Raw genomic sequence first — 14193 nt, 5'->3', positions numbered from 1 at the left:
GAGGGGACAGAAGGAAGGTTTTTCGTTTCCCAGAGGATGCTACTGCAGGAAACTCACAATCCACACAGAAGACAGCAAAGTCACCGTGCAACTTCCCGTTTGGATTTATCAACCAAGACCACAATTGGACCAAACAAACAAACTCACCAAGTTTATCTCCAAATTTATGTTCAAGCCCAGCCCTGCTCTTGATGACTAAACCTTGTGTTGTCCTGATTTGAACTTCACCCTGCAGCCGGGGTTCCCAGGCTGGTGTCTGTGACCACAAGGGACTCTAAATTTGAAAGCTTTGCCCTTCGACCGCTGCCGCGGGGCTCTCAGGCCTCCCAGGCAGATCAAGTACTGTTTAGGCTATGTCTTAATTCCACTTGAAGATAACAAATTGTTATTCTAACGTGAGGTCCAGGGTCGCTCCTCAGTTCATAGCATCTGAGAACCCAGCTAAACAAAATCATCTCAGGTTATCTGACGCCCAGTGGAATGTGAGAAACACACTGAAGAGACAGTGGAGACGACGGCTCCCCTTCCACTTGCTCGCCTGTGGCCTGGAGCGTAAGATGGAGAGACACTGCATTCTAGACTAAGCACTTGAAGTTCCAGAGTCAAATCCCTTTTGTTATCCTGTATCTGCAAGTCAGTGGTTGCTTCAGGACTGGTTGTTTTAGCGGGAGTTCCCCTTATACTGGCTTAATATGCATGTTGTTTTATGAGTCAGTTCATTTACTGATCCCACTTGGCACAAATGAGAGACCAAAAAGTAACCAGATGGCATTTATTGGGTGCCCACTCTGGGCCCGGCCTGTGCTAAGCGCTTATAGTGTCCCAATCCTGGAGCCTGGGACTGTGTGGCTTTCCATTTTCAACACTGCCTCCCACACTCTCTCAGCCTCAGTATACTCACCTGACGAAAGAATCAGACAGAACTTCAACCCGACAATCTCGCAGATCCCCCTGAACTGTAAGCTCTTAGGAAATTTCCAAGGCAAGACTTCCATATAAATCTTTGTAAAATAGAAAATCCAGGTGTTTAAAGGCAATCCTCGCTTACTTAAGAAAAACAAATTTGAAAAACAGCAAACAATCAACCCATTGTATGCAGCAATTCATTAGTTTGACCCTCTAACAGACTGTCCATGACTGACCAGACAGCTAGCATCTCTCGGGACGGTTACCAGCAGCTCCCACTTCGCTCCGACCAGGCACTCAGCAACTCAGGACTATCCCGCGGTCTGACCTGGAAGGTGTGCACGGTGCACAGGGCAGGTGCCATCTTCCTCCCCTCCGCTCTAGAAGTGGGTTGGCATGGTAACGCCAAGCCAGTCTTCACTGGATTCCACCCTTCCCTTTCATTCTATTATCACTGTGTGAAATCTTGCCCCAGAAGGACAGAGAAATCCTGAGGGTGAGGTCGGATGTCAGAGGAGAACAAGCAAGTCTTTGTCGGGCCTTCAAGGAGGCTAGGCCAGGCCAGGGCTCTCAGGCCGCACACAGAGGGGCCTGTGCTTGCTCAGCCGGGAGCAGCGGGGCCTGCTCTGTCCTACGTGGTGGGGCCTCCACGTCCATATCCTGAGCCCTCTTCCTCTCTGGACACCAGAGCTGGGCAACGTGGCGGGATCTCCACCAAGTGCCCCGAAGCATTTCACATTGAAAGGCTTAGAGCAGAGCGTACCCTCAGCACCAAAGCCACAGAATCACTATGAAGCAATTCCTCCCCTTGACTATACTCCCTGTCTCCAATTCAGAATGGCTCCCCTGTCCCTCAGCAATCCTTAGTCATCTCCTCCATCTTCTCTCCACCCACCGTCTGCCCCCATTCCTGCCTCCATCCCTGTCTTGCTCCCGTCCCCACCCTGGGCCTCCCAGCTCCTCTGAGAGGACTCTGGTCTCCTAAAATGCTTTCTTTAGTTGTTTGAATGGTGTCACACACTAGTGACATCTGACTATTTATCACTGCTGCTGACTTCAGCTTTGAACCTTTGTCATCTAAGACTCGTTCCGCACACAGGAGATACTTAATAAACAGCCATTAGGTGACTGAACCCACAACACATCCCAGAAACTTATTTTTAATAGAAAATTCAGCTGAGGCTTTAGATGAAAATACAAATAGCTAACACTTACAGAGTCCTTTCTATGGGCCAGGCACCACTCCATGTGCTTACACATATTAGCTCGTTTAATGACCACAGCAGCTACTGGCTTTCTCATTTTGCAGATGAGGAACTTGGGGACCGGGAGAGGTGGCAGCCTGCCCCAGCTCAGAGGAGGGTACAGCCCAGGCAGCGTGGCTCAGGCGGGGCCCTAACTACAGCGTGCCACAGCATTTCACAATGAGCACAATGAAGCAAACCTCACCGGGGGTCCACTCCAATGCACAATACTTGTTATGTGCCATTCCTTATAACTAGGGACATGGGCCATTGCAAATGTCACCACGTTTCCTCTGCATGTGATGGCCACTGAAGACAATCGAAATTGCTATTGCCCCTCTTCCTTGACCAGCAGCAGTTAGGAACAGAGAAAGAAGGGGATCCTGTGGGGGCACTGACAGCCAAGGGGAGGTCCTCAGAGGAACCGCTTTCCAAACCTGCTTCCAGCATTAAGAATTCTGCACAACTCCTCTGCCACTTTGCAGCCGGGTCCTGACCCCTGGATTTCTTCTTACTTTCTATCCAGATCAGGTGACATTTCCATCCTGGGGACCTGAGCTTACAAGGCTCAAACAGGGAAAAGCAGGCTCACCATTAGGGCCAAGCCAAAGTCCCCACACTGATTTTCCTCCTATTCTCCAACCCAGAGAAAAAGCAAAGACAGAGCTGAAGGGAGCTAGAGACCTAGAACAAAGGAATGAGACAAGGGCAGTGGCTACACCAGGACTCACGGCACAGGCTGGGTGGGGTGGGTGCAGGCAGAGCCTCCTCTGACTCTGTGAACTGCATCAGCTGTTCTGTGTTGATGGAGGCCTGGTCTTCCATGAAGAGGCAAGGGGTCTAGTTTGTCACCTTCCAGAGAGGCTTCCTGGCGGTGGTGACGCAAATATGAGCCCCACACAGGGGTCCTGCTGGACCACATGGGAATTCAGTAGGATTCAAAGACTGTCCTTGGGGATGAGTTCGGAAATGGAAGCACCTGGAAATCAAGTCCAACTCTCTCATAGTGATGATGGAGAGGGAAAGGGGTGTCCAAGGTCAAATGGTGAGTCAGTGCCGGAGCATGGGCTAGAACCCAACTTAACCAGACACCACAGCCATCTGTCCTTTCTTTTTTTCCTTTTCTTTCCTTCTCTCCCCTCCCTCCCTTTTCTTTCTCTTGTTTTCTCTTCTCTTCTTTCTTTTTCTTTTTAAACTTTACCTAATATCTGCAAAGGAAAGGCTTACTCCCCTGCGTACAGCCAGGGTTCTAGACAGAAGGAGGTAAGAGAAAGTTCATGTTGAGATCTTTCCTTAGATGGAGACAAGATGAAATCAGGTACTGTGACTTCTACTCAGCCAAATCCATCAAGAGGAACCGACAGATCCTCCAACGCAAGAGACAAGAGCGCCCTGGCTCTGGTGGGGGCGACTGGTTCTCCCAGAGAAACGGAAAGGAGGCCGTGTCATGAGCTTCCTGTGTCTCTCAGAGACTCCAGCCAGAGCAAAGCCCCTGCACCTTAGCTGGCTGTTGCTGAGATGTTTAAGCCGAGCAGAATGACACATGGTTAGGTTCAGAGAGCTCTGTGAGGAGGGAAAGTGCCCAATGCCTGGAACTGGAACCAGCTGCCTTGGTAGGTAGTGAACTCCCCGTCCCCGGAAGCATGGGAGGAGACATGTGCAGGGCAAGATGTTGCACCTGAGGAGTCTGGAGAAGCCATCTAGACACACGCATCCCTGACCCCACCACAGAACGTCACTACTCTGCGCAGCTCTGCAGTGTGGAGCTCTAAGTGAGGACCACGACCAAGAGAGCGTCTTCGTTGCTCCTCAGTGGTTTACCAGAAGCTTCACCTATTTATAGATACGGTGACACGGCATGTACAGTGGAGGAGAAGGCAATTAGAAGAGAGCTTGAATCCTGACCACCTAGTAGATGTGGGCCTTAGACAAGCTGCTCCGTCTCGCTGAGCTTCAGTTTTCACTTCTGTAGTTGGCACCAGTTCTCCCTCCTGGAGCACCTGTGACCTTCCAGTATCATGAGTGCATAGACCTGGGCTCATCCGGGGAAGTGTGCAGGATGGCAAGGGCAATTCTAACCCACCCATTCATCTTCCATACGGCACGTGTGACTGGAGGTTGTTGGCCCCAGGCTGTGTGCTGGGTTAAGATGTAATCTTAACATATATATACATATATATATATATGTATATATATATGTATAACATATATATGTATGTGTGTAGACATATATCTACACACGCATATATAGCATACACATATGTACATGTGCATATGTATATATATATGCTTTATATATATATGCACACATATACTATGTATATATATACTATGTATATATATATATAAAATATATTATTTTGTTTCCAAGACATATTTTTCCCAAGAGGAAGGCAGGACAGACAGAGTTTTAACAATCTCTTCCAAGTTCTCACGGTGAAGAAGCAGACCCAGTTCTCTGCAAAGTTGAGTCTTGCCACTAGAGAGCTAACTACAAGCTAGGCTGTTGAATCAGTGTTTGCGGATGATGGACATGGATTCCCCCTCCTCTTCTTTCTGCTTCTTTTCTTAGTCCTCCTTATCCTATTCTGCTCATTGACACCTCCACGGGGTCGGAGAAGGGATCAACTCAAATTAGTCACTTTAATTATTTTTAGTCACTGTTGGGAACAAGGTGGGACGATGAGGGGGTGGCTACTAATGGATTTTTAAAAAGCAGAGTTCAGGTATTATCTGTGCCTGACGATCACTCTGGCAATTTCCTCCCCACCCATCACAGAGGATTGCGTGTGGGCCCTTATTTATAGAGTGCTATTCTGCTCTCTCTCTCTCTGAGATCCCAACTCCTACTTATCCTTCAATGCCCAGCTCATATGTCCCTCTTGGAACCCTTCCCCGACTCCCCTGGGCAGAGAACATGCCCCTCTCTATACCCACCTCGTTTTGCTCATGTTGGAGCTCTTACCCTCTATCTGCCCCTGGGACTGTTGGCTCCTGTCCCTTTGTCACAAGCTTATGAACTTTGAGGGGCTGACCGTGTTTGATTTGTCTTGACGTTCCCAGGCTTAGCACAGTGTCTGACGCGTGGTAGGTACTCAGGTATCTGCTTAATGAATGCGTACATTTCTAAAGAGAACACTGTTATTTTAGTATTCAACAGAGAGACGGTTAAAAGATGGATATTACCCATTCATTTTCTGACTAACAAAAAATGTATCATGACCTACATTCCATGATTTCTACTAGAATTGCTTGGGCTTTTGCCAGCTACTCTCTCCCATCAGGAACAAGACTCATATTCTAACCATTTCCCAGAAATCTGTGTACCAAGACTACACGTGAAATGCTGTCAACATTTAACTTTCACAAGGACACTCGGTGGTGGAAATGGCTGGGGATTCATCCACTCTCGGCAGGCATCACCTTCAGTCCATCTGCATTAACCTGCTTTATAGCAGAGGAAACTGGTCTTATAATATTAACAAGGAAACGGGTATGAATAAGCACTTTAAAGAACCAGGTGTCACACACATTTAGGCCCTCTGCTTCCTCATAAAACTCCAATCTTATCAGGCCACCAACCTTTGCTTAAAGAACTCTTACCTGCTCTGAGTTGTCTTCAAGCTACACTCAACCCTCTTGGCCTGACATTCACCTTTCCAGCTTCTCTCTCTGAAAGAGTCCCTCATCTCTCAGACTTGCCTCACCTCACTTTCCACAGCCACAGTGGATGGCAGTGCACACAGTTCCTCCAAAGGCCAGCCCTTGCTTATGCTTCTCCTCTGCCTAGAAACTCCCTCCCCTACTCTCCATCTGCCAGATGACACCTCATCTCCAGGACTGAGTGGAGACAGCATGTCCCCTGGGAGCTTCCCCGGTTCTGCTCCTCAGTGTGGGTTGGGGCCCCTCCTCTGGGCTGCTCACACTCACTCTTACACAACAACGATACGTGTGTGTTGGCAGGTCACTAGCAGGTCTCCCAGGAAAACCGCAGATAGCTTGAGGGCAGGGCTGAATCCAGCTCTCATTGATCACCCAAATCTAGCACTGGCGTTGACACACAACAAGCACTCAGATGTTTGCTGAGTGAACGGATCCTCCCTCTACACTGAAGGCAAGTCTTGGCAAAGGCCTAGGTGAGTGAATTCCAGGAGAACTGGTAGAAGTGACCCATGGGAGGTTCCAGTGGAAAAATCCCACGCTAGCAAATTGGCTCCACAATGACAAAATTAGAACACTTTGACCTAATTTACCGATACATCTTCCCCAAGCAGCCTTGAGCCAGCGCCAGACCCTGGGACCCTAGGATGGGGCCAAGTCTCATTCATCCCCAGAGTTTCAGTACCTCATGCCCAGTGCAGGTTTTTGAGTGGATGGCTGATACTCTACTAGGCAGGAACACCCATCCTTATTTCTGCTTAGGATGCTTTAGGGGTGGGGCCTTTGAGATGCTCGGGGAAGAGGGTAGAAGAATCTCTAGAAAAGCCAGCCAGAACATATAAACCCATGTTCTTACAGGGGCTAATGAGGCCCTGCAGGATCTGGCCACTATTCTCTGCCCTCGTGTCCTTCCACTGTCCCCTCATTCCTTCTGCTCCAGTCCTCCTGGCCACTTGCAGTTCCTGAACGCCAAGCACATCCCCACCTCAGAGCCTTTACTCCTTCTGGCCTCGCGCCCTCACTTTGTTCAGGTCCTGCTGAAATAATACCAGACCTCATACCCTATAGAAGAGCATTGCTTGTTCCCCCAGCGTCCTAGCTCTCTGATATATATATATATATATATATACTTTTTTTTTTTGCTTTATTATTATTATTTTTTTACATAACATTCAGGACTGCCTGGTATGATGCATGCATGTATCTTTAGCACCTGTTGACAACTCTCCGATCTTACCAGAATGCAAGCTCCACGAGAGTGGGAACTTAGTTTTGGTCCACGCTGTATCCCTAACACCAAGAAGAACACCTGCCACATGGCACATGCCCCACAGACATTTGTCGAATGCGTGGCTGGCTGGATGAATGAATGCCCCACAAGAGCAAACCGACGAGGAAGAAAGCCGTGCCATGATCCTGAATGCACACATACTTGAAGCTAACTGTCTTGCTGAGCACCAGACCACAACACCTGTCCCCAAATCAACTGATCCCAGTTGCCGGGACATTCCTCTGGGTCTTGGGACTATGCTGGTCTGAAGTGGAAAAGCCGCGGGAGGGAGTCAGTTTTCAGTGAACACCTCATGGGACAAAGGACGGTGTCAAGGTGCTGGGAGAGGGGCACGTCCTGAAGTTGGACATGTGAGCGACGGCTTCCCCTGAAGACAAGCTCTGAAATCAAAAGCCTGTTAACTGCTCCTCTCCTCTGTAACTAGTCGGGACACGCAGTGTGTGTACCCAAGGCCGGTCCCTGGATTTTAGGGTTAAGGCTCAAATGGAAGCCAATGGGGGAATAAGAGGTATATTTAAATAGCTATAAATAAGGTTGGGCAAGGAAAGACGCAAACAATTTTTAAGGTCTAATATAAGCAAGAAACTATGCAAATGCATCACCTCCTTTGAGTCTCACCACAAGCCTACAACATAGTCTCCTCCTTATAGATGGAAAACAGAAGATCAGGAATTTAAAACCACCCAGGCAAAAATAACTCAACCAATAAATAGAGAACCGAGATTTGAAGTCAGGTCTGCCTAATTTCAAACCTCATCTCCTTCTTCTGAAGTAGGCTATTGCTCAGGGACCACGCCGGGGGAAGAAACAGTAAGAGGAAGAAAGAAAGGGAGCACAAGGTAAAGCCCTTTCCCCGGAGAATGAGAATCTGGTATGAGGAACAAGTCTGGGATAAAATGATGCTGGGAACTCAGAATTGGGAAACACCTTAAATATCACCTGTACTGTGCTCCGCTTTATAAAAGGCTTTGGTTTTAGTTTCAAGAAAACTCAAGATATCTAGATGAAAAAGGAGAGCTTCAGGAGGGGGACAGCAGGTGACATCAGCAAGGGAAGGTCACAAGCGTGTGGCCGTCCCATAATACTGGTACCTCTTTGTGATTCCAGATCTTGAATGCGTGGGTCTGTGGGCTAGCTTAGAGGAGATGCGTCGATATAATAGAGCCCAGGGAGCTGAACCCTCAGTAGGTCTTTAGTCATCAGGAAGGGATATCAGCTCATGTCACATCTAAGTCAAATAAAGATGTTCAAACAGACGTGAACCCCTCTTTATAGACGATAAGCGAAGTGTCTATAACGGCTTGGGAGGAGGTGAGAAAAGAAGGAGGTAACAAGAGAGAAGCAACGCGTTGGCAGTGAGGGAAGAGGGCGAGGGGAACGGTGACCTGCAGCTCGTGTTCCCCAAGTCCTCCTGGGTGACAACTTCATGAACTGAATTTGTCTCCAAAAATGTTCTAGCGAGTGAGATGCCAGCTAGACTGCTGCACAAGACCTAAATTCTGTCCCAGGTTGGCTACTTAAGACCTTCTCCCTTTGCTCATCTAAATCGCGACGGCCAGTATGAGCAGAAAGGAACCCCGATTGTGCCTAATCCAACATCAATTCTGGAAGCAAAAAGCAACCTACAACTAGAGCTGTAATATGCTCCCCTCCTGCACATAGTTCTAAGCTACTCTATTTCATGGCAAAACAGTCAAAAGTCTCAAGACAGCAACACTTCCACTCGGAATGCACGTATGGGTCCCAGGGACTGTTAACCATTTCAAAATCACAGTGACCTTGAAATGCATGTTGATTATTAATTATGTCCTTGTTTTTGTTTTTTTCTTCCTTTTACATGTATGTGGTGTTAGGAGGCATGGCTTCCAATCAAAGATGACAAATCCAGTGAAATGACCCTCCTTAATCCTTTCACGTGTTTTATAAGCATGCGTATAACATACTCAGCCCCCTAAAAATGGTGGGTATCACTGTGTTTCTGCTATCGCCTAAGTCACTTGTTTCTTACCTGGAGATGCCGCTTCTGATTCAGATTCACCAATCCAGGCTACGATGGAACGAACCCGCTGAGGCGCTGTCACGCCAAGACACGTCTGGCTCCCCAAATCAGGGCCGTGGCCCCCTTGAGTCCTGTGGTGTCTCTGTCCTTAAGTGAGTGGCAATCTGCTAAAAGGGAAAGCGAGTCATATTACTGTGAGAGGCCATTTCCTGTTCTCCTTTAGTAATGATACATTTTTGTAAGGAAAGTAAAGAGAGTTCCAGAATCACAGATAACCAGGGCTGGAAGAAATCAATGAGATAACCTTGTCTAATGCTTTCATTTTGTAGTTGAGAAAAATTGAGGCTCATGTAAGGATCCGACAAGTTGGGCGGAGAATCCAGATTAGAACGGGTCTCTGACTCTCTGGCCTTTGGAATTTTTTTAAAAAGCAGCCACATGGTCAGACTGACTCCTCAAACAACTGGTTATTGACCCTAAATGGGAAGTTTTGCTTTGTTTTTTAACAGATTTTTCAAAAAGGGAGGTGGCCCTTTTTCCAGATTGCTGTTTTTGTCGTTTTTGCAGTTTTAAACGCTGGGAGCTAAATCAGTAAAACAGTCCACCTCATGGAGTGTGGTTGGGGTGGTTCTCCCTGTTTCCCCTTAGAAAAATATTGTTATGGAACAAACAGCGTGACCCAGGAGCACAGTGGTGGGTGGGCTTTGTTTTTCCGTAATAGGCACGTGCGCACCCAGCCAGTAGCTCTGTCGGTCCTCCCTGTCTCTTCCTTTCTGTCTCCATGTTTCAGGAAAACACAGTAACAGACATGGACTCTCCTCCCATGGGTATCATTTATTATGTGATTCTTCTGGCTATCATACGTTTGAACAGCCATTCCTCTGCACAGACAACCAAAACCAAAGAAGGGATCTCGCATTTATTAAGCAAAAAGTATCTGCCAGCCATACCATGTGACTCTTATAGATATATGTTCTTAATTTGTCCTCAAAAACTCCCTGTGAGGTACCACTAACTTCATTTTTCCAAAGGGTTAGGGAACCGAGCTTCAGAGCTAGAATGATTTGCAGAGTCATAAAGAGGATACAGAGCAGAACCATTAACAAACTCACACATACGACTCCCAAATCTGTTTGTCCATCCACACTGGACTATCGTTATTAAGCCAACACACTAGGAGTTTCGCATTGTTTTAGCTTGAATGCAGGAGAAAGTTCTTTGGAAGCTGCAAATTGTTGTAAGGATATGAAGGGTTATTCTTATTAGATTCTCTTTCAGACGGGGGCGGGGTGTAAAGGCCAGGCTTCCTGCCGCGCTCCCAGCTGGGGCTCACATGCCCCAGAAAGCCAGGCTAGCTCTGGCTCCAGTTCTCAGCAGCCATGAGGGCCAGTCAGTCAGGAAATCATGATTATCAATGCTCCACGCTTTGTTCCTGTTGTCAGACAACAAGGGCCATGGCTGGAGAGATGTGGTGGGGGTGGAGAAAGAGGAAGAAAAAACAGGAAGTGAAGGGGGGAGGGAAGGAAATGATAGAGAAAACACAGCAACTTTGAAAAGTCCTTGGCGTGACTGAGAAAGTGATTTCTGAGCCGACAGTTGTGGGGCTGGCCTTGGATTTGGGGAAAGCATGTCATGGTGGCAGCTGGGAGAGACTCAGGATTGGTGCCCTGACATTCTCACCCCAGAGCACAACCCGAAGCCCCGACACAGGGGCTGCTTCCCACGGCCACTGGGTGTGGACGCTGGGCAAGGCGAATTTCCAAAGCAGAACCCTGTGGGAAGACCACATCTCTCACCTCGTGGCTGTGGCTGGGAGGCCAGGTGCGCCGCAAAAGAACCTGCAAAGAAGAGAATCTGTTGAAGTGATCGAGCATCAGAGGGTGCCATCCCATCCCCTGTTTTCCTTGTCAAACACTCTCAAAGTTATAACCCATTTTCATATATATGATTGGGACTTGATTCACCCAACTGAGCTCAGCTTTCTTCTACCACGAAACTAAGAAAGTCTGGCAAGTAGAATGGTGAGTCTCCTTCAACCATGTCTCTGAGAGACTTCCAGAATCCTTTCCTATCCATCTCGTCCAATCTACTTGTTTATAGACAAGTTCCCTAACTCCCATCAGCCATCATTAAGGATGGCCATCACCTGGTAAGTTGAACAACCACACAGATAATCCTAATAAGAACCTAGTCATACTTTAATACTAATACCAATCACACTTTACAGCCTCCTGACGGGTACCAGGAGAGTGTAGGGAATACACAGCCCCCTAACAGGCAAGCCCTCAGATACCGGTCCCACCCACCCAGGGGTTCCCTAAACTGCTTGTGTATTTGGAGAAGCTAACAAAAAAGTGCAATCCCCATCTGGAGCAGGGGCCAAAGCTTCTGGTGAGTTTTGATGTCACCAGCCTGGCAAGGGTCCCTGGACTTGTATTTGTATAACTTGGATCCTAACTCAGCCCTCAGGATATCCCACTTCCTCCCATCCTATAGATTCCATCACAGAGGACCTACCAGGCAGGACCTGGCCCTGATTTTGTAAATTATTTCCCCACCATCTAAACAAACACAGAGTGACAAAAAGTAAGCACGTCTTTGAGAGGAGTTCAAGCTTTCTGACCGATGGCTAGTGGTTTCCTGTTTGAGTCACCCACAGGCCAGATGTCCATCCGAGAGAACTGAGATCAAGCAGGGAAAGACACTTACAACTCCCTTCTCGGGCCCCCACATGCAGCACAACCTCACAGCACATCAATATTAATTTGCTTCCATCGCCAGCAGCTGTGGACGGCCAGAGATGTCGTCACGGTCCCTCTGCTGCATGGAGGGGACTGACACCACCTGAGACCATAAGAACTCCACACTTCTATAGCACCTGGCAGCCAGCAAAATGTTTTTCAATATCTTGTCTTCTTCAGTCATTTTAAATGGGGCACAAAGCAGAGGGGTAATTATCCCATTATGTAAAGGGAGGGGGGCTGAAATCCAGAGACATGAAATGACTTATCCAGGGTCACACAAGAGAACTGGGATGAGACTAGGCATCTCCTCATATCTAGTCTACTGACCTGTGACCTTTTCACTACATTGTGGGCCCCCACCCCCACCCCATTTAGTGGAGGGGCTAAGGAATAGCTTAGAACCGAGCTGCGTGTCTTCCACTTTTGAAGGTTCTGGAAGTCGGAGGGCAGAGCAGGGGCAAACTGAAAAGAAGGCAAGATAGATGGTGAGAGAACTAAAGGGCTTGGAAGAGCACATTCCCAACCTCCAGCTGAGCAGGTAAGAAACCTGCAGCCCACGGTGGACCATGCTTGTTCCAAGTCTCAGGAAAGCAACAGCACAGCCAGACTCTGAGGCTGGAAACCTCTGTGTGGCCGCTTTCCCTCAGCACCAAGCGTACGGGCTGACATGAAGAAACACAAATGGGCAGGTCTTTAGATAACAAGATAGCTACCATGTATCATGTACCTACAGTGTGTCAGGCGTTGTTCTCACCCCCTTTTACAGAGAAGGAAACTGAGGCACTCATCCAAGAGATTCAGTTTTTGAGTGGCAGAGTCAAGATTAGAATGCAGACCAATATGCAATTCTCCCTCCCCAAGCAGTTACATTAAAATGAAAAAGAAAGGCTGAGGCACGCAGAAAGGCACATTAGTGGAAAGAAACAGGGAATCAAATATGAACACTAGGAACGGACAACACCTTCGTTCAGACGACCGAGGAAGAGAGGCACCTCTCCAGGGGGGAATACTGAGAGGTGCTGTGCAGGCAGGACCAGGAATTTGGTTCCCAGTCCTCTTTGGGTGGTGGCCCCCCAGGGGCAGTCAGCACCCGTCAATGACGTCCTGGCCTTGGTGTTTACACAGCAGCACTCTTGGGAGGAGGAAGTAGGTTAGGCCAGGGAGGGGCCAGAGGGAGGGCCACAGATGGCAGTCATCAGGGCGAAGGGAAGGGATGGTGTCTTAGGAATTCAGTTCCCATGTCAGTGGGGGAGGGACTCACTGGGCAGGTGGGCAAGCGAGATGTTGCCTGCAGTGCCCACCGTGAACACTGCACACACTCCCAGGGACAGTAGGCTCTGGTTTCCGCCTCCCAAAGACCTGGGAGCAGGGATCACCCCTCACCACTTTAGAGATGGAGAGATTAAACCCCCAGTACCACTGAATAGTAATAGGAATAATAATAATAATAATAATGGCAGCCGCCATTTGTTGGCAGCCTGTTAGGTGTCAGGAAATAAGCTACATGCTTTCCCTGGGCTATTTAGTAATTACACTGACTCTGTGAGGGTTCTATGGTTATTTCTAATTTACAGTTGAGATTCACTAAGTAATTTCCTAAAAGTCAAAAAGCTAGTTGGCCCAGAGAAAGGATCTGAAGCATGGCCTGTGTGACATTTTGTCTCATGATTTCACCCACCGTAAGCCACACGTGCTGTGAAATGGTGACTTGTGATGGTGCAATGCTGTTAACCCACAACCAACTTCTGAGCTGCAAAGCACACAGGTACAGGTTTGTACTTAACTATATGACCCACATTATATCTATACTAAGTGCATATACACGGTCACATACAATTCGGGTGACCATGTGATTTATCATCCCAACCTGGATGCTTCTGAGAGTAGAAAGGGGACCATTCACGTCACTGGAACAACAGGCATAAACTAGGACTGTCCAAGACACACAGGATAGATGGTCATCCTAATATAATCCATAGTCCTGTGGGGCCAGTTATTTTTCTGTCCAGTTGTCTCCTAGACAATCCTCTGCTTTCTAATCCACATAAATATCCTTGGCAATGATTCACTCTTCCTTTGCTCATCAGAATGTCTTCTAAATCTACTGGGCTTGTAAGCTTTATATATAAAACAGACCGATACAACCTGGTTATAAAGCAGTCATGCTATGATCTGAGAAGCAAGGGTGTGACTACCTTTAGCAATGTATTTTTAAAGAACTGCTGGGTTCCCTGTGCCCTGGCACCCAGAACCTGAATGCACATCTGTTCCGATAACCAGCCAGCCCCCCACCTGTGAGGGCTCCGTGGCTCTCCTAAGGCCACCTAAGGCAGCTGGATGGGCAACCAG

The 14193-nt window shown here is 48.0% G+C and overlaps 1 protein-coding gene across 4 annotated transcripts in view; it reads right to left on the bottom strand.

Moving 5' to 3' along the window:
* The window catches only part of CYRIA (CYFIP related Rac1 interactor A), a 98729-nt gene that overhangs the window by 47025 nt on the left and 37511 nt on the right, over window positions 1-14193 (bottom strand). Inside the window, exons 2-3 of one of the 4 annotated variants that reach the window (XM_074331710.2) lie at window positions 10897-10938; window positions 9110-9267 (exon numbers count right to left, since the gene is read on the bottom strand). The gene's annotated coding sequence lies outside the window, so the exon portion shown is untranslated. The remainder of the gene's footprint in view (window positions 1-9109; window positions 9268-10896; window positions 10939-14193) is intronic. The other 3 variants (XM_074331711.2, XM_074331712.2, XM_074331713.2) reach the window with 3 other exon arrangements.

The sequence above is a fragment of the Rhinolophus sinicus genome, chromosome 2 (assembly GCF_057876585.1).
Source record: "Rhinolophus sinicus isolate RSI-liver-muscle chromosome 2, RSI-T2T, whole genome shotgun sequence".
Taxonomy (NCBI): domain Eukaryota; kingdom Metazoa; phylum Chordata; class Mammalia; order Chiroptera; family Rhinolophidae; genus Rhinolophus; species Rhinolophus sinicus.
The sequence above is the reverse complement of the archived record's forward strand: the minus strand, read 5'-3'. Positions and strand labels throughout refer to the sequence as shown.